The 26,621-nt window shown below is 30.6% G+C and overlaps 1 protein-coding gene and 1 long non-coding RNA gene across 12 annotated transcripts in view; both read left to right on the forward strand.

Moving 5' to 3' along the window:
- LOC145245959 (3',5'-cyclic-AMP phosphodiesterase 4C-like) overlaps positions 1-26,621 on the forward strand; it is a 1,213,142-nt gene that overhangs the window by 363,152 nt on the left and 823,369 nt on the right. The gene's annotated exons all lie outside the window — the stretch shown is intronic.
- Positions 2,650-26,621, forward strand: part of LOC145245962 (uncharacterized) — a 134,212-nt gene continuing 110,240 nt past the window's right edge. The window contains exon 1 of the long non-coding RNA XR_013863054.1: positions 2,650-7,331. This is a non-coding gene — a long non-coding RNA (uncharacterized LOC145245962). The remainder of the gene's footprint in view (positions 7,332-26,621) is intronic.

Consider the following 26,621-nt stretch of genomic DNA (forward strand, 5'->3'; position numbering starts at 1 on the left):
TAATACAAATCTAGATATTTTAATACAAATCTAGATATTATAATACAAATCTAGATATTTTAATACAAATCTAGATATTATAATACAAATCTAGATATTTTAATACAAATCTAGATATTATAGTACAAATCTAGATATTTTAAAACAAATCTAGATATTTTAATACAAATCTAGATATTTTAATACAAATCTAGATATTTTAATACAAATCTAGATATTTTAATACAAATCTAGATATTTTAATACAAATCTAGATATTATAATACAAATCTAGATATTTTAATACAAATCTAGATATTTTAATACAAATCTAGATATTATAATACAAATCTAGATATTTTAATACAAATCTAGATATTATAATACAAATCTAGATATTTTAATACAAATCTAGATATTTTAATACAAATCTAGATATTTTAATACAAATCTAGATATTATAATACAAATCTAGATATTTTAATACAAATCTAGATATTATAATACAAATCTAGACAAAAAAAAAGTATAAAAATGGAACTAGTCATTTAAAGTTAATAGTTATTTCAGCTCTGGCGAAAGAAAGTTCACCAACTCTTGGAGATAACATCATTTTGTGAAAAAATATGCTGGACTAAAACAAGCATATCTTAGAAAGCGGAACTGATAAAAGAAAATGAATTATATTTTTTAATTCAACATGCAAAAATGAATGTAAGTATTACCTTAGGCAGACATTTGGCTTCTATCAAATGAAATGACAAATTCACGTGTAATCCACAGCCACATGTATAACCAGTTTAGTGGAGGTGATGATATACAGCACATATGAATTCTAAATGATCGTTCCTCTGTTACTGACTAGGTTCAACATGGCTTAACTTCAATGATCTAACCAAGACCTAGTACGTTAACGTCTTAAAGCATTGTAAAAGAAAGTTTTGAAAAGGAGGACAATGTTACAATGGGATGAGCACTCTGGTGGAGAAATAATGGTTTCCGTTTAACATAAAAGCAAATATTCTTCTGTAAAAATAATTGAATACTTTTCATTATCCGCATCATAAAAATGTAAATAAATTAATAATTCCATTTAGATACGATATAACTGTTTTTATTTTCAGTGCTAGACTAAAATTGTAAGTTACTAGACGCTAGTTACTGACATTCAGGTTCAAATCTCACTATGTCTAGCCACACTGATGAGTCGTAGATGACAAAACATGTCTGTGAATTTTATATATATATATATATATATATATATATATATTATGATAAATATTTTTTATTTCATTTTTATGCTTTATCTTTTTTCATAAATTATTAGTGTGGAGGTTGACTGTTATGCTGGTTTCATGATTTGAACCCCTGACCAAAGTAACCTTTGATTCTCCAGTTTGAACCTCTACAATATGGCAAACTCAACAGGGTACAATTAAACTCTATTTACGTCTGTACAAGCGAACATATTTTAATACGTTCAAATGAGAATAAGTATTCATCTCTCCAGACAGATGTCTATATAACTGTATGTGCAGGATCCATACCTAAACTAATTAATCAATCGTTATAAATTTTGTTGCTTGGCATAATTTGTCCAAATGTGGGCCATATTTAGTTTTATGCAAATGGGGTAAAAACAAAATAAAAGCCTTTCATAATAATTCAGATAGCTCTGATTTTTGTAATAGATATCTAGTAATAAATATTCTTCACACTTCAATATTTTTTGGAGTATTTTGAAGTGTTTTTAAGGCGAATAATCTAAGCACCACATTTCCATTTGAAAATTCAAATATTTCAGATTTGCATTAAATTAGATCCATTATTCATCAAAGCAACATACATTAAATTTCAATTTATTCATACGACACCATGAGCTTAAGCCTTAAATTTTAGATATTGCCTAGAATCATAATTATGTAATCTATTTTGATCACAGTTAGAATAAGGATTCTAGGCATAGGGTTTAATATTATGTCTTGATTTTAATCTTCATAAGGGGACATTAATATAATACAAAACTGCTCTGTTTGGGGCATTTTTGTACTTATACTGGGACGAATATTCTTCTTGTATATATATATATATATATATATATATATATATATATATATATATATATATATATATATAGTCTAAAGAAGCTTTGAGTATTTAAAAAAATAAATAAATAAAAAATGCAGTTTAAATTCCCGGAAAAGCAACCAAATTTAACATAATGCCAACTTATCACATGCATAAATCGACTTTCTGCTAGAAAATCCACAATTATACACGAGAATTCAGCTATATATCGATGGAAAGATAAAAAAAAAACTCAACTTAAATTGTTAAATAAAAAACGGGATCATCATTCATATATATATATATATATATATATATATATATATATATATATATATATATATATAATTAGATAATATAAAGATAAAAAATGATATTATATCCTGTTGTCATAAGATGTTTGATATTGTCAATAAAGCATTAAAATAAGAAATATTGAAATAATGAAAAATAGGAAAATTTACAAAGTTTCAAAGACAAGTTCTTTTCTTCAGAAGACGGTAAACCAATAAAATAACTAATTCCTGGTTGGCATGAATTTGAAAATTTGCAAGTAAAAGAATTTTTTAATATCTGTTTAAAGAAAAAAGTATTTAAGAAAATTTCAAAATGTAATAGAAAAACATTATATCAATGCAAATATTTAAAGAAGCAAATTGAAAATGGTAAATTCAAAATTTCAAATGAGAGGTTGTGCCACAAAAACTCTTCAAGTGGGAGGTTGTGCTCTAAAAACAATTGTCTTTGAGGGTACAAGCCCTCATTTGAATATTCGAATATTTCAAATTTGCATTAAATCTGATCCAATCATTCAAACACAATTGAACAATATTTCCTAAGTTTCAATTATTTCTTAAAATCCCTTAAACATTAGATATTTTCTAGAATCACTATCATAGAATGAACTTTGATTGAAATTGGAATAAGGATTCTAGACATAAGGTTTAGTATCATTATACATTGATTTTAATCTTCACAAAGTGACATAAAATGGTGGCCAACTATTCCATTTCAGAAATTAATATTACTTATTCTATGTGTATGTATTAGCGTTTGAAATATGAAAATTATGATAAATCATTAATTTTGCCTGAGATTTTTGTGCATAAATACAAAGGAAGTTTTTTAAACCTAATTAATGTAAGTGAACTACTACCAGTCCAGATAATTTACAACTAATGGGCAAAAAATGCCAGATGTTGGACATTATATAATTATGAAAAGGAATATCCATGCATGGGTGTTCTGATCTTAAAAAGGTGCCGATCCTGCTAATTCGCCCCCTGCTTATCCTTTCTATCCAAAGCTTAAAAACTATTTCCATCCTTTCAGTGTTACAAAAAGACATAAAACTTCTGTGAAAAGGAGTAGTTTGGTGTTTCTTTTAAAATAATTTCTGCTACCTGATCTCCAAATTCACCAGATTCATGTCCCCTAGACTACTATGTGTGCAGCAATAATGAAATAAAGGCAAATTTCAAAACAGCTGAAACATGTATGCACATATGTAGGCAATAATATTTGTATAAATAAATAAAATTATACAATAATAAGCTCTACTTGTTATTGAGCACCATTTTATAAACACCAGAGTTTCAATTAATTAACATCTAAGAAACTACAGCAATACAATCATAGTCTACGATAAAATACTCAATCTGTCAGAAAATAAAATGTTGTGAAGACGAAATGTAGTGCAAAATAAGATTAAAATTAAACACAGAAAGAAAAACAAACAATCGATTGATTGGTTTCGTTTAGATATATGGATGTTTTCACTTTTTTTGAAGGCGTTTATATATACAAACGAAACTGGTCAATCTTTTGTTTGTTTTTCTTTATTCTGTTTTTAATGTCTTTTCCATTTTTGTCTTTCAGTACATATTATTATTAGTATTATTATTATTTATTTATTTATTTATTTTAATGCTTAAACTATCTTTGGATCAATGTGACTTTCTTCATGGCATTTTATGATGTGATGGGGACAAATTTTCAAATAGTGAATTTAAAAAAAAAATAATTTTCTGTTTAAATGAAAAGTTTACATTTTAATATTATCATATTCTTACATTTTTGAACCGATTTCTTTTGAGTAACATCAAAATTCTTTGTATATAAGATATTGTTTGAATTTTAAAAAACAAATATTGTAGAACATTGTTTTTTTGTTTGTTTGGGTTTTTCATTTTTTCTTTTATGAAGTGCTTTCCAAAAAAATTTTTACTCTTACCATTCCATCATAATTTCGCCTGGAGAAAATTTCATTGGTTATATGAACCAATGAAAATGCTGGAATCCTGGCAAAATTGACATGTTAATTAACAAGACACTTTCTATCAATTTATTGGACTGTTCAAATAATTTTTAATGAATTTGGAAAATGTTTACATAAGTGTTATCACCATGACTACAATATCATAAATGTTATATATACGACACGCCATCCTCTACACTTCTCTAAAACAATTTTGTTTTTAATATTTTTATGATTCATATCAAATAAGCACCCAAATTTCAGATTATACAATTTTTTTTTTAAATAACAGCATTATTGTAACAAGATTCGATTTAAGTGTGCAAAAAAATGTGTTAAAATGGCAATTTTTCACATAAGGTTAGATTAAACAGAAAAGCGGAAAATTCTATTGGAAGTTCAAAAATTTAAATTTTACAGCATTGTCCTTAAGAAATATAAATTGGTTTGGGCTAAAAATGGATGGTTGCATTTAAGACGAAGCTCCTTTCCTTGCCATAGCTAATAGCACCCTACATGAATCTAGCATTCAAACACCTCAGCCTAATATTTAAAGGTGACAGGAACAGGCACAAAGATATAGAAGATACTGCCAAGCATGCTGCAAAGAAAATGGGATCCCTCTACTGGGCTAGAAAACCTCTTGCCTTCCGGTATCTTGTATCTCTACAAAATCACTATAATCTAACAAAGCCCACAGCATCTACCAAAGTCCATCCTGTCTCCTATTGCCACAATGTTTGTACTTATTTTACGAGTAATTCAATGGAATGTGCTCTGATGAACTTATTGCAATTGTGACCCTTCAACGTAAATATTTAATGAATAATACTAATTGAAAGTTAAATGAGAACAATTTTGTGAGAGGGTGATGTGTCGTATATATCTCGACAGATTTATTTTTCTTCCTTACAATTTTTTATTTATTTCAATTTTTAATGAAATGTTACAATTAATATTTTCAACGACTCAGTTTTCTCGTCCATTTTCATATCATCTGTTGGATATTATTTTTACTCATATATATATATATATATATATATATATATATATATATATATATATATATATATTACGTTAAACAATATCAGCATTTAAAAATATTTTTCAACCCTCATCCAAGACTGAAAAAGGAATCCGCAACGGCAGTATATTGTTATAAGCATGGCAGCTAGTGAATAAGAATAGGAAAACGATGCTGATAATAAAATCAAAAGCCAAAAGAAAGACAGGAAATAAATATTAAATCATGTAAATAGAATTGGAACGTAAAAATGTCTTTATATAATCTCAAAGGAAAAAAAGGACCTTCGTTTGCATATGTGGCTTAAAAAAACAAACATCTCCCTTTTGGAAAGCACTATTCATGAAGTTACATAATGTTTGAGAATAGTTGGCATAGAACATCCACGATTTCTCGTGAAATTCCAAGCCTATTATCAGAAGAATCTTGCAATTATCTGGAATAATCACACATATCAGTCAGCGGAGACGTTTTCAATCACAACTGGAACTTTTCTAATTAGAAATGGAGACTGGACTAAAAGAAATTTTACTTCACCCGCCCCCCCCTCCTCTCGTTCTCTCAATTATTTACAGACTGACTTCCCCACCCCAGTCGGCTACACACAGTCGATTCCAGCATAACTTTTAATAATTCCAACTCTTGCAAAAATGATTGACGCCAAAGTATTACCAATGACAAAGAATCCTGCTGGGGCCTAAAAACAGTCTCTAAAAGACACGCTGGCACTTTATGTTTAAACTGAAGAAAAAAGTCTATTTATTTGACTCCCCCACGAGAGCAGAGTTAAACACAACGTCAGATTTTAATGTGGACAACATTCAGCTCCCTAAAAAGGGTCACTCTGGATTAGAACAAAAAATCAAAGTTGTCTCAATTTAGGATCTTCCAATCACTAATCGAAGACAGAACAGATGAACGCAGCAACAGAACATATACCACACTGTGCTTCCAGGTAAAAGGCTGAGGAACATTTGGTCAATTTGAGTCTCTTTGAGTTTATGACTATAATAATAATCACGCTTTTATCACAACTCCATAAACAAATCAACAAGAAAACATTTATTCTGTTAAAAGAAACCTGTATAAAAATGTAAATGCCTAAAATATACACACACACGCGCGCACACACACACACACACACACACACACACACACAATTGAATATGTAGCAGCAAGTCCTGAGAACAAATACCAGAAAATATTGTTGAAAATAAGTCATGCAGTATCCACTATGATTATGCAATCTTTGCAGTTCATACCTAGGAAATGGAGCTGTTAAACCTGACATAGTGATATGGGACAAGGAGAAAGTAGCAACCCTAGTTAAAGTCAGTGTCCTTAATGATGCAGGCTTAAATAGAACTGAGAGGTGGAACATGACTAAATACTAACGTCTTATGTATGATATGAAAAGAAACTGGAATCTTAGGAAGATCTCCAACATTCCAGTAATCATTGGAGTCACTGGGCTCATGAAAAAGAATTTCACAAACTACCTGGAAAATATCCCGGTGAACCAAGTGCAAGAAACATCCAAACAACTGTGCTTAAAGGGATAGAATATTAAACGGATCTTTCGGTAGTAGTCTCTGAAATACTAGGTGAATGTTTGCCCCATCCTCAGCAAAAAAAAGTATGAAAAAAAAAAGACAGACACACGATAACACACACACACACACACACACACACACACACACACACACACACACACACACACACACACGTACATATAAATGACAGATATTTATATTTATTTATATTGCTTCTGTCATGAGTAAAGAATAACATATAAGCAGCTGACGTGAAGCAAGACACAGACACCAGAATGCCTCCAGGCAGAAGAAACGGACAATGTTGATACTGGTGAAACTGAAAGGAACAACAGCAGCAGGAAATGTCCAAGATGAAATCCATTATTCTAGACACTAAGAAAATACCAATCATCCTGAAAAGACAACAAAATGGAATCCAATGACTGAAATCACTACAGAAGCTTATCTGGTAAGTTGACCTTTTTTTCTTTTACTTACATGTCCTTTTCTTTTTGTTTTTGCAATGAATTTTTTTTTATCTGCCTTTCAGCATTTTCTATTTGATATATATATATATATATATATATATATATATATATATATATATATAAACATTGAGATGGCTAGCATCTGTTAAGATGAAGCAATTGCCATATATATATATAAATATGGAAGTTCTGAATTAAATAATGTAGAATTACAACAAAATTTATTGTTTGACAAAGTAGTACAAATAATTTTAAAGTTTTTTCCTTAACCCATGGATTTTCAATGATTGGCTCATCTTATCAGAGGAAATGTTAATCGCAAAATAGATATGGGTAATTACAAATTCTGCTTAGTAGCACATAGCATATTTAGCTTTCTTTATCTGCTTGGGATCGTCTTATAAATATTGACGTTAATATTATTTGGACTTTATATTTACAGTATTATACAATCTGTAATCCTACAGCATTTCAGTATTTCATTTAAATCATATATAAACTTTTCATCATTTGCACATGGATAAAAAAACGCAACACACATATATATATATTCAATACATTTTTCTTTTCTATTTCTCTCTCTCTCTCTCTCTCTCTCTCTCTCTCTCTCTCTCTCTCTCTCACATATATATATATATATATATATTAAGTAATGTGATTTATAATTTAAAAGTTTTAAAATTTTTTAAATTTAACAATCAAAATTTAATTAAATTAAAAATCAGTTTCATAAGAAGGAACAACAACAAAGTCAATTATCTGTACGATCGTTTCGGAAATCCGTGCTTTTTATTTGTGGTATACATGAAGTCATAATTATTCTACGTGACTTCATGTATACCACAAATAAAAAGCACGGATTTCCGAAACGATCGTACAGATAATTGACTTTGTTGTTGTTCCTTCTTATGAAACTGATTTTTAATTTAATTAAATTTTGATTGTTAAATTTAAAAAATTTTAAAACTTTTAAATTATAAATCACATTACTTAATATTGAATTAGCTCTAGAACATTTAACTATCGAGCTTATTATATATCTAAATTACAACGAGCATTTCCTGTATTTTAATTAAACTAGTAATTTCACTATTACATTAAAATACACTTAGCTCTTTAGACTATTATTCTAATCTCCTTTATATATATATATATATATATATATATATATATATATATATATATATATATATATATATATATATATATATATAAAGTAATCTTTATCTTTTCTCTGCATCTACTGTTTCAATAGGCAATTAATCAAACACTTTCTGAACAAATCTTTCACATACTTACAGTATGTTTTGTGAAACTATGCTTACATTTCATCTGCATTTACAAAATATTGCATTTATTCCCAACAAATTGCTTCTCTCAATATGCCTGCCTACACAGAAGGCAGTAAAGAGTTTCACTCTCTATACATTTAGTCCTCTCACTCCACTCACAGCACCGGGTTAATCCCTTAATAGGTATAATTATTTTTACGCCATTGTTTATTATTCCATTTTTTTCCACTCATGCCATTAGATTTTAAATATCAATAATAAACCTCCTCTAATTTTGTATTCTAACTGGCGTCTGGAATGTATTTGAAGAATAAGTGAATATCAGACTACTTGATTTCTAGGACTGCTATCTAAATATTCATGATACTTTTAATCATTCTTCAGAATAAATTACCGAACATTTGAGATCATATCCAAAATGACATTTTAGCCTGACTCCTAGGCACATAGTAACTTTTACTTAAACGATTCGTGTGTTTTTAGGTTTTTATTTACTACATGGTCATTGGTTTTGTTTTAATAAAAAGAGAACAGTGGCAGACCTTGTATGTTTCTCGTTAAAATTAAATAATCTTTATGAAACTTGAGCGACTTTTTTTGCATTTCTATACCAATGTAAATGTTTGTATTCTTCATTCAATTTTGTTCTAAAATACTTCAATTAAAAAAAGAAACGAACATTATTACTTTGTGCTTTTTTGTGAAACAGTAAATAAAATTATTTATACAAGAAAAGCAATAAATGCAGCAATAATGATGCAATTCTATTAGAGTAGGGTATCCCAGGGTTAAGCATGCCACTGGGGTGAAATGTGCCACAAATGAATATCTGTATTTTCTCCCAAGATGCTTTTCTCCAAAGTTTGATACTTCCATTACGGAAGCGACATGACTTTTACTGTACAAAAAACGTATGCAGGAGTAAATGAAATCCATCTACTAATGCTCTTCTTTGCTGTGATTTTTCAACTTTTCATATACACGTGCCTATTCACCCGGGTTCCTTTTTTTTTTTTTTTCCAAGATCCTCATAAAACTGGGTGCTTTTAAAACTGGAAACTTTTTCATTATTAAAACTACATAAATTTTTGCTTTGAATATTTGTCAAGGAAAATAATGCATTCCCAAGTACAAAAATCTGCTTGCATTTTTTTTTTTATATCAGTACTGAAACCATCCAAATAAAAATAAGGATGTCTCCAGAGCTGTTAAAACCACTTTTTCCTAATTTCCTGCCCCCCTCCCCACCCCCGCCTCCTTACTCCAAGGAAAAGCTTCAGAAAAATGAAATAATTTTGGAAGAAAATGTTGAGCGGAAGAAATATATTGAAATTACAAAGTTTTCTTCCCAAATTATGTGTGAAAAACTCAACACTTTCCTGAATAAATCCCTTAGGAGTGCACTTAGAGATTCGAGAACACTTCCATTATCTTCTTCAGTTAATTTTACATAATACACTTTTAGATTTTATGTCAATTCTCTAACTTGTTTTCTACATAGCACATACACACGCACACACATATGCATAAACATTGAGGTGTGTGTGTGTGTGTGTGTGTGTGTGTGTGTGTGTGTGTGTGTGTGTGTGTGTGTGTATAATTCTTGATTTTATTGGGTAGAATCACTTCAATGGTGCTCGATTATTTAATAATAAGAGCATAATATTTATCTATTTATGATGTCATTGAAGTTCACATCAACATGATACCTTAGGTTTCAAGGTGGGTGAGTGGGCTTGAAATATTATTATTGCTATTATTGTTGTTGTTGTTGTTGTTATTATTATTATTATTATTATTATTATTATTATTATTATTAAATGTGAGTCAATCAACGTTTGTTTCTTTAAGGTCTTTTTCTATATACTTTAAAAACGCAAAAAACAAAACAAAAAAACAAGCTAAATAAATCTGTACACTGAGATTTAATTATTTTTTAAATACATTTTGTTTTACTTTTAGTTAGCCGTAATATCTTATCTGATTTTGTTCTTTTTAACTACAATAACTTCATCAAAGCCTTTTCCTATTGAAAGACCAAAACATTATTCACTTTTCTCTAGCATAAATTCTAATAACCATACGATTAAAAGGATTGATCGGATTGATATACCGTTTTCCTTCCAATGAGTGATCACAAGGCAGTCAATAACATATCCCAATACACATTTTTTTCTTGTGCTTCTTATTGCTTTTTTCCATTTTCTTTTTTTTTTTTTTCTGTTTTTTTTCTCACTTCATTTAGGATTTTATTAATACACTTCTGATAATTGATTTTGGGTTATATATATATATATATATATATATATATATATATATATATATATATATATATATATATATATATATATTTATGTGTCTTTTCAATAATCGAGGAAATTTTAGCTAGTTATATTTAATAAAATGTGCATATATACATATATATATATATATATGTATGTATACATATATAATTTAAAAAAAACGATTTGATTTGGGTTATATATATATATATATATATATATATATATAATTATGTGTCTTTTCAATAATCAAGGAAATTTTAGCTAGTTATATTTAATAAAATGTGCATATATACATGCATATATATATATATATATATATATATATATATATATATATATATAATTTTTTTAAAGTCAATTACCCCTTCACACATGCATTCACACATAATAGCATAATAATCAAAACCTTCATATGATAATCTGTTCCGCAATCAAATTAACTTGTCCTTGTTTCCAGAAATTATGTTTTCATTTTTTTTCTTTCAATATCTTTTATATTTTCTCTCAAATAAACTTTCCAAAGAGAATGTTGCATCCATTTTTTAGCTGCTACTATATATCTACTCTCACTGCCACCAGATTCACCATGTGCTAATTTGTCATAGAATAAAAATTAAACAAACACAGGATATTTCAGAATACTTAATAAACACCTCACATTTGCATTCCTGTAAAACAACAAATGTTCTGCTAAGAGTTTGCTCAAATTCTTCATATTGAAAAAGAAACATTCACTATTTATTCGGCTTTGAACACTAAATTATGTCCACCGTTCTGTCAGCATATTCGATAAACGTTTCTTCATATTCCAGAATAGAGCAAAAGATACCAATTAAGAAACACTTTCTCAAGATGGCAGCTTCTGCTGTAGTCTTTTGCATACATAAATTATTATGAATTTATATATTTTCAAAAGACAAACTAAGTTTTGGAACTTCTTCAATCCTATTTTAATCATCAAAAACATTTACAGTGAAATAGGTACTTTTCTGATTTCCATTTTTTTTTTTTTTTGTCCAAATTAAACTTTAAGCAAAAACAAGTTGGTTTCTAATGATTTTTGTATTTACAATTATATTGTTTCATAAAAGCTATTTTTCATATAATTTGTTTTTATTAGCACAAATAGGCTACAAATACCTATGTATAATGTTACAGTGAGGCAAACACAAGAATTAAGGATTTTTACAGTTGTTTTACAAGAACTAACTAAAAAAAAACAGGTTCTTTTTACTTTCATTTTAAAGATAATTTAATTTTTAAAATAATTTAAACATTTTTTTTAATACAGAATAGAGATTACTTTCCTATATAAAATGAACACTCACCTCTTTGCCAGTTAGTGGTAAACTCATTTCTTAATTTTGTTTAATTTTAAATAATAAATACTTATTTCACAAATGCTATTTTAATCACCTTAGTTATTCTTATGATTATATTTTAAAATTAAATTATTACTTTAGGGCAACACTGGGACATGGACTCTGCCAATGTGTGTGTGTGTATATATATATATATATATAGTGTTATAATGGAATAAATCCAGAGGAAATCCGGGTATGAGAGCTCAATGTGGTAAACAGAGCAATAACATAAACAGAGCTCAATTATGTGTCAGAGACAATTATGTAATTTCCGTGTTATAATTTTTATAATTTTTATATTATATATATATATATATATATATATATATATATATATACCAATCATAGAGTAGATAAGAAGGTTTACTAGACAAAAGCAAATGTAAACTTTAATCTAATATAAATATTAATTTTTATATATTAATCCCAACCAAATAAAAACCTCAATACAACAACAACAACAACAGGAAGTAGAGCTTAATACTTAATACAAGAAGCATAAATGAAAACTTTAAATGAAAACTTGCCTGTAAAATTTATTTTTCAACAAACAAAGATGATTAATAAATCGTTATTCTGCGGAGTTACAAAGAATGCAAAATTCTTCTCTCTAGAGGAAAGAAATATGTTCGCAAATTTATACATATAGTGAAGCTAAAAATTTGATAGTTTTAGCATTGCATGAAACGACATAATATGACAGTGGTCATAAAATGCAAAGCAATATTTGTAAAATGTTTATAAAAAGAAATAAAAATGAAAAATAAACCGAAATGGGTAATTCCAGAGTATAATGAAGTCTTTTAGTGAGATCAAGAAACGAATTTCGGAATCTCCATCAGTCTCAATTCGCAATTAAATTTAAAAAAAAAAAAAAAACTGGCTGACCTGAAGAAACAGAAATTAATTTTGGTGATTTTGGTACATATCATGAAAGAGAAGTAATTTATTGCAGAGGTATTTTCAATTAAAGAGAAGTAATTATATAATGAGTTATTTCCCTTGATATTTTTTATATATTATTTAGTGATTAATGCAAAATGTATTTCCTGTTTTTAAGTAAAAAAAATTTTTTTTTTAAAAACTGAAATAAAGTATATCTATGTCTAAATATATACTACTACTCCTCCTCCTACTACTACTACTACTACTACTATTACTACTACTCATAATAATAATAATAATAAACGAAAAAATAGGCTATTCCAAATCAAGTATCTATATATCGAAGAGGTTGCTATTTAGGTTTGAATTTGGAAATCCAGTAAGATAATTTTATGTTAGATATATCTATATACCACATAATATCTTATATGGGCGTTATTTTTTTTTTTTGTTTTGTTTTTATATTTTAAAATATATTTTGTATGGATAAAATTGCACTTAGTGTACGAAAAATCAATAAACAAGTAAAAGTTTTTTGGGAGGGGAATTTTTTTAGATGAGCATTGATAATTATATCATTTGTATTATTTGGACAACTGTTTTCATCTTGTTTGTTATTCTCACAACGTTTTGGCTGATGTAACCTCCGATCTTTTTTGGGTGCATCTTGTCGAACTTTAGAATTTGTATGGAATTTTGAATAAAATTCTTAATTTAATCTGATGGAACAAGCTCAAGGGAACAAGCTCAAGGGAACAAGCTCAAGATATCCCTCTGCATTAAATACATAGTTTGTGTTCAAAATTCTGTATAGATTTCCAAATTTGACAAAAAACATCTGAAGAAGATCGAAGGTTACATTGGCTGAAATGTTGTATGAAGAACTGTAAATAGTCCAAACAATAATACAGATGACACTCTTATATGATCTTTTAAAACAGGGATTTCAATAATGCAACTTCCTGTTCACAACTTTCGTTTATTTGTTGAAAAGAATTTTAAGATTTTTCTGTGGTTGAAAATAAGTTGACGTTACGTCTTAACATCCATCAAAAAAAATTTATGATCAAATGACGGAACCTATATTTGCAATTTTGTATGAACTAATTGATTGTCGTGTAAGAAATAAGGATAAGAATCGAAATGTGATTCTAATTTTATTCTTAATATCTTTGTCTTCAATGCGACAAACCTTCTTGCTCTAAAATTCCTCTTTGTTTCTTTTTTTTCTTTCTTCATTCTATTTCGTTTTTTCACTTTCTTTCGTGCTATTTCTTTATCCCTTTCCTTCACTTATTCTTACTTTCTTTCTCCTTCACCTTCTTTCTCCCTCCTCTTCGTTGTCTCTTTTCTTTTTCTCTACTCTCTCTCTCTTTCCCTTTATCCTTCCCTTCTTCCTTTTCTTTATCTATTATATTCTTTCTCTTCTACCAAAATATCTTTTTTTTCTTCATTTCCATCCCTTTTCGTTCTTTCTCTCTCTCCTTCCTTTCCTTTTTCTCTGTTTCGTTCTCTCCTTCCCTTCTTTCTTTCTTTCTCTCTCCTCTCCTTCTCTTTTCCTCCGTTTTTCTTTCTTATCAATCAGTCCCCATTATTTTATTGTTATTTTGGCCGCTAATACCTTCTGTTCTCGACTTATCAAACCTGGATAGTATTCAATAAAACTTCTTGATGTTCTGAAGAATATAATTTTATTTCTTTTATTTTGTGATTGAAAAAGATTTTCATGAACTTTTACTTTTAAATCTTATAATCATATCTTATCAAATCTTGAATTATGTATTTATTGAATAAATAAATAAATAAATAGATTTTTAAATAGAATACCAGTTAGAATGTGAAAAAAGTTAAGCTAAGAATGATTTGCTTATCAACATTTAAGACAAATCTTTTTTAGCGCCTGATTTAAAGGAAAAAAAAACTAAGGCATATTGCTACTTTAATGTGAGAGGCTACTATTTTCCTTCTCATCAGCATCTCAATGCAATAAGAATTTTATTGCAAAACTCAGAAAAAATATTCTGTTCATCTCTTTGTTTTCTGCCTCTAAAAATATTTTTCACCCTTAATGGATACGCCCATTCCATTTGTACAACAAATATAACAGAAACACACACCGGTTACATAAACTGAATGGACATATCTTAATGTCCGTTATGGGTGAAAAATATTTTTAAAGGCAGAAAAAATGAAGAGATGAACTGAATATTTTTTCTAATTTTGGCAATAAAATGTTTGGTTTTCTTTTGACAGACAAAGCCTTTTATACAAATGCATAGACACATGTAAAAAGAGAGGACTTCATGCCTAAATGTGACAGATTAACGTAATTGTGATTTAAAACTTAAACATGACAGACTAACAGATGGGCAAGGCATAAAGCCACTTGATGTAAAGAGCTAAAAAAGAAAAATATACCACTTCAAGGACAAAAACTAGTCAACAAGAAGTGTTGATTGGGTAGATTCCAACTCAGAAAACAGCAATTTTTCCCTATTTGTCAGAAACCTCACTCATGGAATGTGCGAACTAAAGGACAAACTAAAGGAAGTGAAAGTTATGAGACTGCCAAAAGTCTTATAACATAAGGTACTAAGCATCAAGAATCCTACAAGTGATAGGTAGAGACTTTGATGGTGAAATTTTAATTTTTTCATGCATGCCTTTTTTTTCTTTTTTTTTTTTTTTTGGCCAGAAATTCTATGTATCTGATTTAACTTGTTTTTGAACTATGTGCCTTCACATTGAGCTGACTTTCGAAAAATTACATGATAACTAATAATGTAGGCAAAATGTGTCCCTTGATTCCCCTAACTTTCACAGAAACAAATAAGACTGATCAAATCAAAATTAATGATAATTTATGGCAATTTTTCTATTTGTTGCATGAAAGGGTTAAAGGTCTCAATATGTATAGAAGCATTTAAGGACGCAATATACATGAAAATATATTTTCAAATTCTTTGTTAAAAAGTTCTGCGATTCCAATGAGAAATAATATCGGCATTAGTCCTAAAAATGTTCATGTAAATATAAAGAAACACATAGATGTCATATTATTTTTGCCCAAATATGGAAATATGGTTAAACGAATACATATATACAAGCATCAGAGTTAGTGCCCTTGGGGTGAAATTGCTTTCTATCCAAGAGTTATGCTCCTTGATAGCAAAAAGAACCCAAATCTCGTGGTAAACATGAAGTCTAGTGGGAACTCTCATACAACACAAGGTCAAGAATTATTATCAAATCCGTCCTCGTTTACTGAACTGGAGCAACTTTGGGTATGGGAACAATGTATTTCTGTATGTAATCGTGTAATCTTCCGGGGGGGGGGGTTATAGGTGACTCAACAATGCAGTGAAGCAAAAAGCATATTATGGGTGAAAAATAACAATTTTTTTTTAATAAAAATTATGAAAAATTAACGAGATAATACCATCTTTTTTTTCTGCAGAATTATGTCCCTTGGATTCCTTTCTTCTAAGCTTTGTGAGAATAGATAATTAATTGTGGGTCATATAACGGTAATTTGATTATAAAAATTATAAAAAATTTAAAAAAAATTGAGTAAATAAATCTAATTATCTATAATTTTAATTTTGTTAGGATTAATACTATCTGTTATGGATTACATATTATTGGATGAATTATGGAATAATGGCCCCAGCCGACTTCACTATGAAGTAAGAAAGAAAAGGACAGATTTTGGTCAATTTGACCTCTACCTTTGCATGTTCGAGCGGATTTTCGAGACCAAGAGTGTGTTTTTTTATATATTTACACAACTTTTATTAATCTTTGGATTAATATTTTTATGAAAAAAATAAATAACGCCACAAGTTTTTTTCGAAGAGCAATCTTTGATGATGGCTTGTGTGAATACTCCTACTGAGTGAGTGAATAGTAATAATAATAGTCACTGCCAACGAAAAATCAATTATAAGTGGCCATTGCAATAATGTAAATTTTTTTTGCAAAGGTTATCGAAAGAGGTGGAGAGTACTGTAGACCCAAAACTCTAGAAAAAGTTTGGTAGGCAACTTTTTTTTTCAACAAATATACACTGCATGTCAAATTATTAACAAGATAATATTTTTTACCGGTAGTTTCGTATCAAAAGCTTCGGAAACGTTGGCAATGCTGAGCTGGGCGTACTGGGAAATTTTTGTACTCTTCTGCGCAATGTAAACAACTTGCCATCGAAATTGCTTAATCCACTGTATTTGAGGTGTGTCAAATCATTAACAAGGCAGTTTGTTTTATCAATTAAATTGGTCGTAAAGGTGGTTTGAGTAGTTCTTAAAACAGTACTATTACAGAACAGCTAACAAAAGGTAAAACTACCTTCGAAATATTGAAAATGATAGGAAGGTACCATCAAACTGTGAAGAACTTTGTCAAAGACCTTACAAAGGTAGGTATAAGAGCTGATAAAGGTAAATCTAGAGTTGCTTCAGGCTGTTTTCTACTCCAAATTAAACGTGAAGTTGTTAAGAACCCTGGGCAGACAAGTTGAAAGTCTTTGACCAAGCCAGATTGAAGAATGTCTCAAAAAGTACTCGATGTCGCCTTCTGAAAGAAGTGGCACAGTCTGTTAAGGCTGTTACAAAACCTCCATAAAAGCAGTATCACATACAAAACCGACTAAAATGGGCAGAGGACAACATGAAAACGTATTTTTTTTCCAAAGTTTTGTTCACGGATGAAGTGTGTGTCACTCTTGATGGCCCAGATGGCTGGAGCAAGGAATGGGTTCTAGATGGACGACATCGTCATTAGCATTTAAGGCGCTAACAAGGTGGTAGTAGGATAATAATTTGAGCTGGGATTATTTGAGGTACTTTAGTTGGCCCATGGAGAGTCCCAGAAGGCATAAAAATGACGTCATATGCTTACATAGATTTTCTGAAGAAGCACTTTTGAACCATGGCTGAAGAAGCAAAAGTTGACGTTCAGAAGAACCATTATTTTTATGCAGCATAACGCTCCCTCACATGCAGCAAACAAAATCAAAGAGTATTTGCAACAACTAGGTTCTCTAGGCTATGGAAGATGAAGTGGCCTGTGAATTCACCAGATTTGAACCCAATTGAGAACCTTTGGAGTATCATGAAACGACGACTCTATGCAAGATGAGTTGTGGGATGCTCTCCAAGAGGTATCACGAGGAATAACTGTCAACAAAATCATAAATTTGACTAATTCTGTGGACCAACGTCTTTTACAAGTCATTCATAAAAAAGGATCGCATATCCCCTACTAATTATTTCAACATAGAAATTGCTATGTAGTTATTGTGTTCTAAGCATTTTTCCTTGTTCATTTAATGTTTGAAAATTATTTCAATAAAAAAGTTATGGGTATATTGTGCTTTTTTTCGCAACCTCGTTAATAACTTGACACACTGAAATCAACAAATATTCCTACCTTCTGCCATAGTTTCACTAATACTGCTTTAAATACTTTTATTTTCTGACTGGAGTAGTTGAATAGTATTGTAAGTACTTTCTCAAAGTTTCATGGATTTTTATTCAGTCGTTCCTTAAATATTAAAAAAAAATGTAAACTCGTTCATAATTTGATACAGTGTATATATATGAATACATAAATATATATAGAAAGAGGTTTGTGTTTACTATAACCTTTTTATGCAAATATTACGCAAGTATAAATCATGCGGAATAACTTCATTAATATAACTACACATAATAGTTAACTAAAGATGATCATCCACTAATAAAACCGAAAAAACTAATAGGGAATTAATTGAAATGAATGTTTAAAAGAATATGCAAATTAGCTAGATCTTTTGCAGTTGAATGTAATTCCACGACCTATATATAACAAAGTTGTATTTTCTTTTTCAATAAATAGAAAAAAGGTTAATACACACAAAAAAAAAAAATATATAGGAGTATAGATGTATATAGAACTGATATAAAAAATCTGAAGAGAAGATTTATTGAAAACTTAAGTTTCTTCCTATTTTCACTCATAAAGAAAAAATATTTACATCTCTTCATGAATTAGCACTGTATTTCAAAGCTGAACGTTATGATAATAAATATGATAGGAAAAATATGCTCTTCTCTTCAAATAATAATTTCAAAGAATACACTCATTAGAATATTGCATTCCATGTGAAGCACATTCTTTAAATGTAGTTGCTGTTGCCAGTGCTAAATGCCGTCTGGATGTTGTCATTTTCTTTGTTGATGACCCATCAATTGGATGCACATTTAGTTGAATCAACAAAATGCTGGAATTCACTCACAAAGATATTGATGCCAAAAATGGTTTATTGAATCAAAGTGACACTGGCATCAAAAGCTCTGATAGTTGATAGGGAAATTGTTGCTTGAATGAAGTAATCTATAAATATAAAAGCAAAAATGTATGTATGTGTGATCACTTTTTCTGTATGTCTACAAAAGGCTTCTTTCAGAGAAGCGGTCGGTCGGTTCACAACTTTTTAAAACTTTTTATATCACATATAAATCGTAATATGTCACAGTTAACAACGAAGCTCACCTGTCTATTTAATTTGCTCGATTTCGGGAAGATAAATATTCAATATTTGTCGCTCACCACATGTGGGTTAGTCTTTTTCCTATAACATCTTGGGGGAAAAAAAAAAGCGTTCAGCAGTAAATGAAATCCCGCAGTCAAACTTGACCTCATTAACTTATTAAAACGAGCACCTGCTAAATCCAAGTAATTAAATAAATTCAAACATGTTTCCGTAAGCATGTTGCGGTGGGGCAATGGTTAACATCGCACTTTTTTTTTCACAACTTTGCCTCAACGGTTCGGGTTCGACCCTCATACTTACTTTTTTTTTAACCCCCTCCCCACACCTCCAAACACCCGGGAAACGCCGGGTACCTCTCGCTAGTACTTTAATAAATCAGAGTCCATTTTCTGTAGGCTGTTTTTGAACCCAGTCAACGACGGGTACTTTTGCTAGTATATAATATAAATCTCACCTGTCTGTTTAAATGTATGTATGTTTGTATGTCTGCCTAAAACTTTTGACGGAGGCGATGGATTTTCACGAGACCGGTATTGTTTTTAAATTCAACCCTTCAGACGACAAATATCGAAAAATTCACTAAAAAACATTAATTCCTTCACTCTCAACTAGGCTTTTTTCTAGAAGGAGGGGGTCGGGGTTTTTTTGCCAATATTTTCGAAAGTCATCCCCTCTTTTCGCTTGACTAGCCTTAATTTAAACCTTCGTCACTTCCGGTCTGGCGATTGACACAACGGCAAAGACGTCATGTTTTTAGAGGAAGGGTGCGTTCTTTTCCTCCTTCGCAGTATGGATTCGAGCCTGCCTGCCTACTACCACTTTTTTTTTTTTGCTCAACACACATCTCCAAACACCCGGGCAACGCCAGGCACTCGAACTAGTATTTACATAATAGACAACACTGGAGAACAAAATTCAACTTTGTGCCAACAGTTATATACATTTTGTGACCTGTCTCTGGGAAAATTGGAGTCATCGTTTTAAAAAATGGCATGTTTTTTTTTTCCTATCGAGTCTAGTTTTTTTGCAGTGAGTTACCTCCCATTTTCGACTGTGTGTGTATATATATATATATATATATATATATAAAGGTGAATGAACCCTTTTTCGGGGTCAACGACCAACTAGCACCGTCTATATTTGTGTGTATGTATATATGTTGGGGTGGAGAGGGCTCCCGTAAGCTGTGGTGAAGGCAACCTTTCTAGGAGAAGCAAATCTCTGATTTAAAAACCGATAAAACGGGAGACCAGTACCCGCATTAAGCTGGTCTGCAGGTTAATTTGTTGCTGGCTATCTTGCTCTTGCTTGTTGCTGGATCTCAACATTTTGAAACAAGAGAGAGATTTAGTTGTCGTACAAAGCTAAGACTCTGTAACATCATCTTTGTATAGATACTCCCTCAGGCATTTGGGCTCATGGACTTTAAGTGTCCGAAGGAGTGGCACTCGTCTGGCAAGACGTTGCAATCATTATATATATAAGCCTGACGAATCCTAGCGTGGATGAAACGCAGAATATTCTGTATAGCTTAATTGCCATATATATTTTGATAACTTGCTTTTGTGAACTATTTATGCAGGCATAAACTTATATTTAATGGACTGTTTTGAATGTCACCTCCCAGTGCAGTCTCTCTGAATGCTTCAGCAATACTCTGCCATTATGTGAATGTCTCAGTGACCTTGATATCTTTCTACCATGATTTTGATGTCCTAGTGAAAGCATTCATCCGGCTCATCACTCACATTCCCTTTGCCGAAAACAGTCCAAGATGACTGGTCTAGAAATGCATGTTAATCCTCATGTTGCAATCTAACGTATGGAAACTTTCAAAGACTCAACAAGCTGTTCATAGTCGTCTGATTTCTTGTTTCCGAGAAAATTTCTCACAATAGAAAGGAATGAACCCCACTCATTTTTCTCAATATCAGTCATTGATTAAGTGAAGGATTGGTCTTTAATCAATGTTCTGATTTGCTTTGACTTTTTTTCTAGTGTTATACAAGGGAACAATTCACTGTGACCTGATATGTGGGTGTGTGACTCCTTCATTCTCTTAAGATGACGGCTTCACTCTGGTGGCATTCTGGTTGGAAACTTCTTCTTCTTCTTCTTCTTCTTCTTCTTCTTCTTCTTCTTCTTCTTCTTCTTCTTCTTCTTCAGGACCACTTCATTCGTTCTTTAATGCAGACATTTATGCCAAATACCAAAACACACAACACAGGTTACAATTTATATGAGAAATATTTACTTTTTTTTACAAGAAAATATTACAATATTTTTACAAAAACAATTTACAAAGGATAACTAACTTCCACAGTTAAAACTAGCTAACCTTAACTAATGCTGAGAGAGAGGAATGCTCCCCCCTCTCGTTTACAGAAAGGGAAAATAACACGTTCTCACCCCATGACATCCTCACAAAAAAAAGAGGTTGAGAAAAGAAAGGGAATTGTGGGATTGCATTCTGGCTGCTTATGTATCCCTCCGTCTAAGGCCAAATCACCTCCTGGTACTGCAGGGGGAAGGTGTTAACAACCACCACAACTGGGGCACTAAGATATAGTGCCACACTAGAAGTATATTTGTTCCAGGAATCGGTAAACTTAATTCCCCGAACAGAACATTTTGGCACCGCATTATGCCTCTTGGTTAGTGTTTTTTTTTTTGTTTTTGTTTTTTTATGGCATATCAACCATTTTCAGATTATTTAATGCAGAATTTGGTAATTTTGCTAAAAGGTTTTATATCTCAAATTTTTTAAATCTTCAAATATTTATTTGTTTAATTTGGTTATTTTGTAGAGAAAAAAATCTTTTATCTTTGCAGAACATGACTGAGTTTTGAAACGGGTATGCCTTTTTCGGAACTTAAAATCGCGATATAATGATTTCAAACCTTATGTCTAGAATATGTATATTAATATATAATATATTTATATTGATTCTGATCAAAATCCATTTATATGATTTTTATTTTAGAAATGTCTAAAACTTAAAGGATTTTGTGAAGAAATTGCATTGATAACAGAATACAACAAAAAAAATACAGGTGAATGGATATAATCAACATAAACCAAAAACCACAATGAAAATTAGTAATTATAATAGCAAATCTTATTCATTAGCATTATTATATGAGGAGCGTGCAATATGTAATGCCCCTGACCCACTTCCAATTGTCTGATCTAGCTGAAATTTTGCATGTGCAATGATTTATATCTCTACGAGTTATGTGGCAAATTACAGCTCTGAACTAATTGTGGTTTCTGTTTTACAAGTGTTTGAACTGAGTCAGGTGTGAAATCGAGCCTGTTGAATGTCGAGCAGTGATTCAGTTTTTGTATTTGAAAGGATGTACACCACAGGAGACTTTTCATGAAATGAAAGAAACTTATGGTGGTAATGCCCCATCATATGACCTTGTAAAACACTGGCATCGTGAATTCAAACATGGTCGGAAGTCTGTGGAAACAGCTCCCAGACCTGGTGCCCCCCCCCTTCTGCCATTGATGAGGCATCTGTCTGTCAAGTTGAGGCTGCCATTTTGGAAGATCGGCGCATTACTATTCGCTAAATAGCTCAAGATGTCAAGATTAGTACAGAGTCTGTGGAAACTACCATTCATGACCATTTGTATATGCATAAGGTGTCTGCCAGATGGATTCCCAGGTTGCTCACACCATTCCAGAAGATGAGTCAAAGTTTTTCAAAAGACTGATTGCACAGGATGAAACCTGGATCCATCACTATGATTCAGAGACCAAATCCCAGTCAATGCAGTGGAAGCATTTGGACTCACCACCTCCAAAGAAGGCAAGAGTGCGGCCCTCCACTGGCAAGGTCATGCTCACAGTCTTCTGGGACCAGGACGGAATAGTGATGACAGATTTCCTGGCAAAGGGTACGACAATTACAGGAGCCTATTATGCTTCACTTTTGAGGTAATTAAGGGAAGCTATCAAAATCAAGAGGTGGGGCAAGATCAGCAAAGGTACCCTCCTCCTGCAGGACAACGCTCCAGTTCACAACTTGCATGTCGCCAGATCAGAAGCACGGGCGTGTGGTTATGAAATCATTCTCCATCCTCCCTACTCTCCTGACCTTGCACCCTCTGACTTTCACCTCTTCCCAGCCATGAAGTTGTTTTTGAAAGGAAAGCGTTTCCCAGATGATGCAGCCTTGATTTCTGAAGTTACATTGTGGTTGGAGGACCAACTTGGGGTGTTCTACAAAAACGGTCTCCAGAGCTGCATCAAACAATGGGAGAAATGCATAACTTTGGGTGTTTCCTATGTAGAGAAAGACTAATAACTGTGTCAAGTTTCGTTGCTCTACTGCTATGGGAAGTGGGTCAGGGGCATTACTTATTGCACGCCCCTCGTATATATTTTATTTTTTTATGCATCAATGCCAAAAACATAGTTCCATGAAGCAGTGTAAAAAAAACTAATAATCTATTTAATTCTAATAATAAAAAAAACATGGACGTCAAAAATTCCTGGTCCTATGAAACTGTTAAAAAAAATAATAATTTGGAAAAAAGAATGGTAATATAAAAAAATAGCCACCAATGTCTTAACAATAATTTACACACCTGAAGTGCACATGTACAAAAAACAACAACAAAAAAACATAGCTGCCAAAATCATGGTTCCATATACTGCTTCAGAAAAGGCCAAATTTGACATTAAAAAGGCCAATCCTTCAAACCTTAAAAAGGCCAAATTTTTTAAACAATATGGCGGCTACACTCTGGCCTCAAATGTACATTTAATCTCATAAAAAAATGATAAAAAATAAAAGAAATAAAAATGAAACTTTTTCTGGGTCTAATAATGTATTTTATATAAAAATAAATAATTTTTTTATGGTTTTATGTCTGTCAAATAATTTATGCTGCTAAACAGCTGATGCAATTATCTATCTATATAAGAGCCAAAAAAGAAAAAAAAAACTACACATTAACCTAATTGTAACTAAATTGTAAACGGTCACTACCAATAGTTGATCATTTTGATTTCAAACCGTTTAAAATTCGTCTTATATTATTAACAATAAATTTCTTTACTTATATGTTAACATTAAAGATAATACAGAAATAAATGTACTTAATATTTTTCTAATTCATATTTGTTTACAGTATGTACAAATACACAATATGAATTAGCTGAAAACGGAATCATTTTTCTCTAAATTCTTGCAGAAACACTAAAAATAGAGGATGAGAGAAATATGTAGCTGGCTAAGAGAAAGATAGATGACTTGTTCAGTTAATTACTAATTATGATTAATTAGAAGAATTAAAATGGATTTTTTTACAAACATAACTAGATCTTAGATGGAGAAAAATGATATGAAAATAATATGCTGAATATGTAATGAGTGCTAAACACAGGGTTAGGTCTGATGAGATTAGAGAAAGATCATGTCTGCAGAACCGGAGACTTTGATGGTGTGGGCATATTGAAAGAATGGATAATATAGTTCTTGGACATAGTTAACATAGTATGGCCAGTTCACAGGAGGAAGCCAAGTAAAACATGGGAGAAGTGATAAGAATGGACTTGAGAGAAAGAGGGATGAATAAAGACCTGGCCAAAGATTGGTTAGTTTGACGGTCAATTTTTAAAAGCCTCTGGTACATGTTGGCATGATGATGATAACAATGACAATATTGATGCCACCCTAACAATTTTCAAAAAAAATAATAATTGTTCAAGTAACGTCATAGAGTTGTACTCGAGAATATATCAGCATGTCACTTTAACTCTGAAACAATTTCGTTTTGTTTGCACAAGACCGGCTTTAAATTTGTGACACAAAAACTGAGGTGAAAAAACAAAAAAAATCTCAATTGCTTTAAAACAATCCTTGCCAGTTATGTTGTTAGTCTGTTTCAAAGTTGGAAAATCAACACGGTTGTGTAATAATTACCTAACAAATAATATTTACTGGTATATAATTATTTTCTCTCTGTTTTTTCCTTTTCATATTTCTTTATCCAAACTTCCCATTTTTCTTCAGTTTTTTTTTAATCAGAGTTCTCTCTCCTGATTTCTTTTTATGTCCATTTTCTTCTTCCCATTTTCTTTTCTCGTTTTTTTCTTTTTTTTTCTACAGCTTTTTTTTTTAATCAGAGTTCTTTCCCCTGATTTCTTTTTTCTTTTTATTTTTCTTAATCTTATTTTCTCATTCTTTTTTAATTACTCCTACTCCTACTACTACTACTACTACTACTACTACTACTACTTCAGAATTCTCTCGATTTCTTTTTCCAATCTTATTTTCCCAATTTTCCGCCTTTTTCTTATCCTTTCTATCACCGATTTATTTTATTCCAATCTTATTTTTCCTCCATCTTTCAGATTTTTTGTATCAGAGTTCTCTCCCCTGATTTTTTATCTTTTTTAGTCGCATTTTTCTTGTATTTATTTATTTTTTTTTTTTTTTCTCAGTTTTTATTTTTATTTTTTTTTGTATCAGAATTCTCCCTCACTGATTTATTTTTAACCTTTTTCCCTGTATCATTTCCCCTTTGTCTTTCAGCTCTGCACACCATATTGTTTACATTAGCACCAAACAACACACGGATTTTCTGCATTTGATCCGCTTTTTATTTTTTATTAATTTCTCTTATATTAATCTCATTATTTCACGGGGGACATTAGACGGAATTAAAACAGCAAACAAACACTGATTATTCATCTCAGGTTTATCGTGTTAGCTAATTAGCCTTTACTTGGAGGTAATTGACTTTTACTTTTGGCTTTTAGAATTTTTTCTTGCTGTTTCCATTTTTTCTTTTATTTTTTTCTTTCTTTTTTTCTTTTGTTCACTTCATTAATCAGTAATCTTGTTTTAAGCCAAGATTAAGTTTTGCTATTTTTTTTTTTTTTTAAATTTTG

Source organism: Euprymna scolopes, chromosome 23 (genome assembly GCF_053919585.1).
Source record: "Euprymna scolopes isolate OS-2025 chromosome 23, ASM5391958v1, whole genome shotgun sequence".
Taxonomy (NCBI): Eukaryota; Metazoa; Mollusca; class Cephalopoda; order Sepiida; family Sepiolidae; genus Euprymna; species Euprymna scolopes.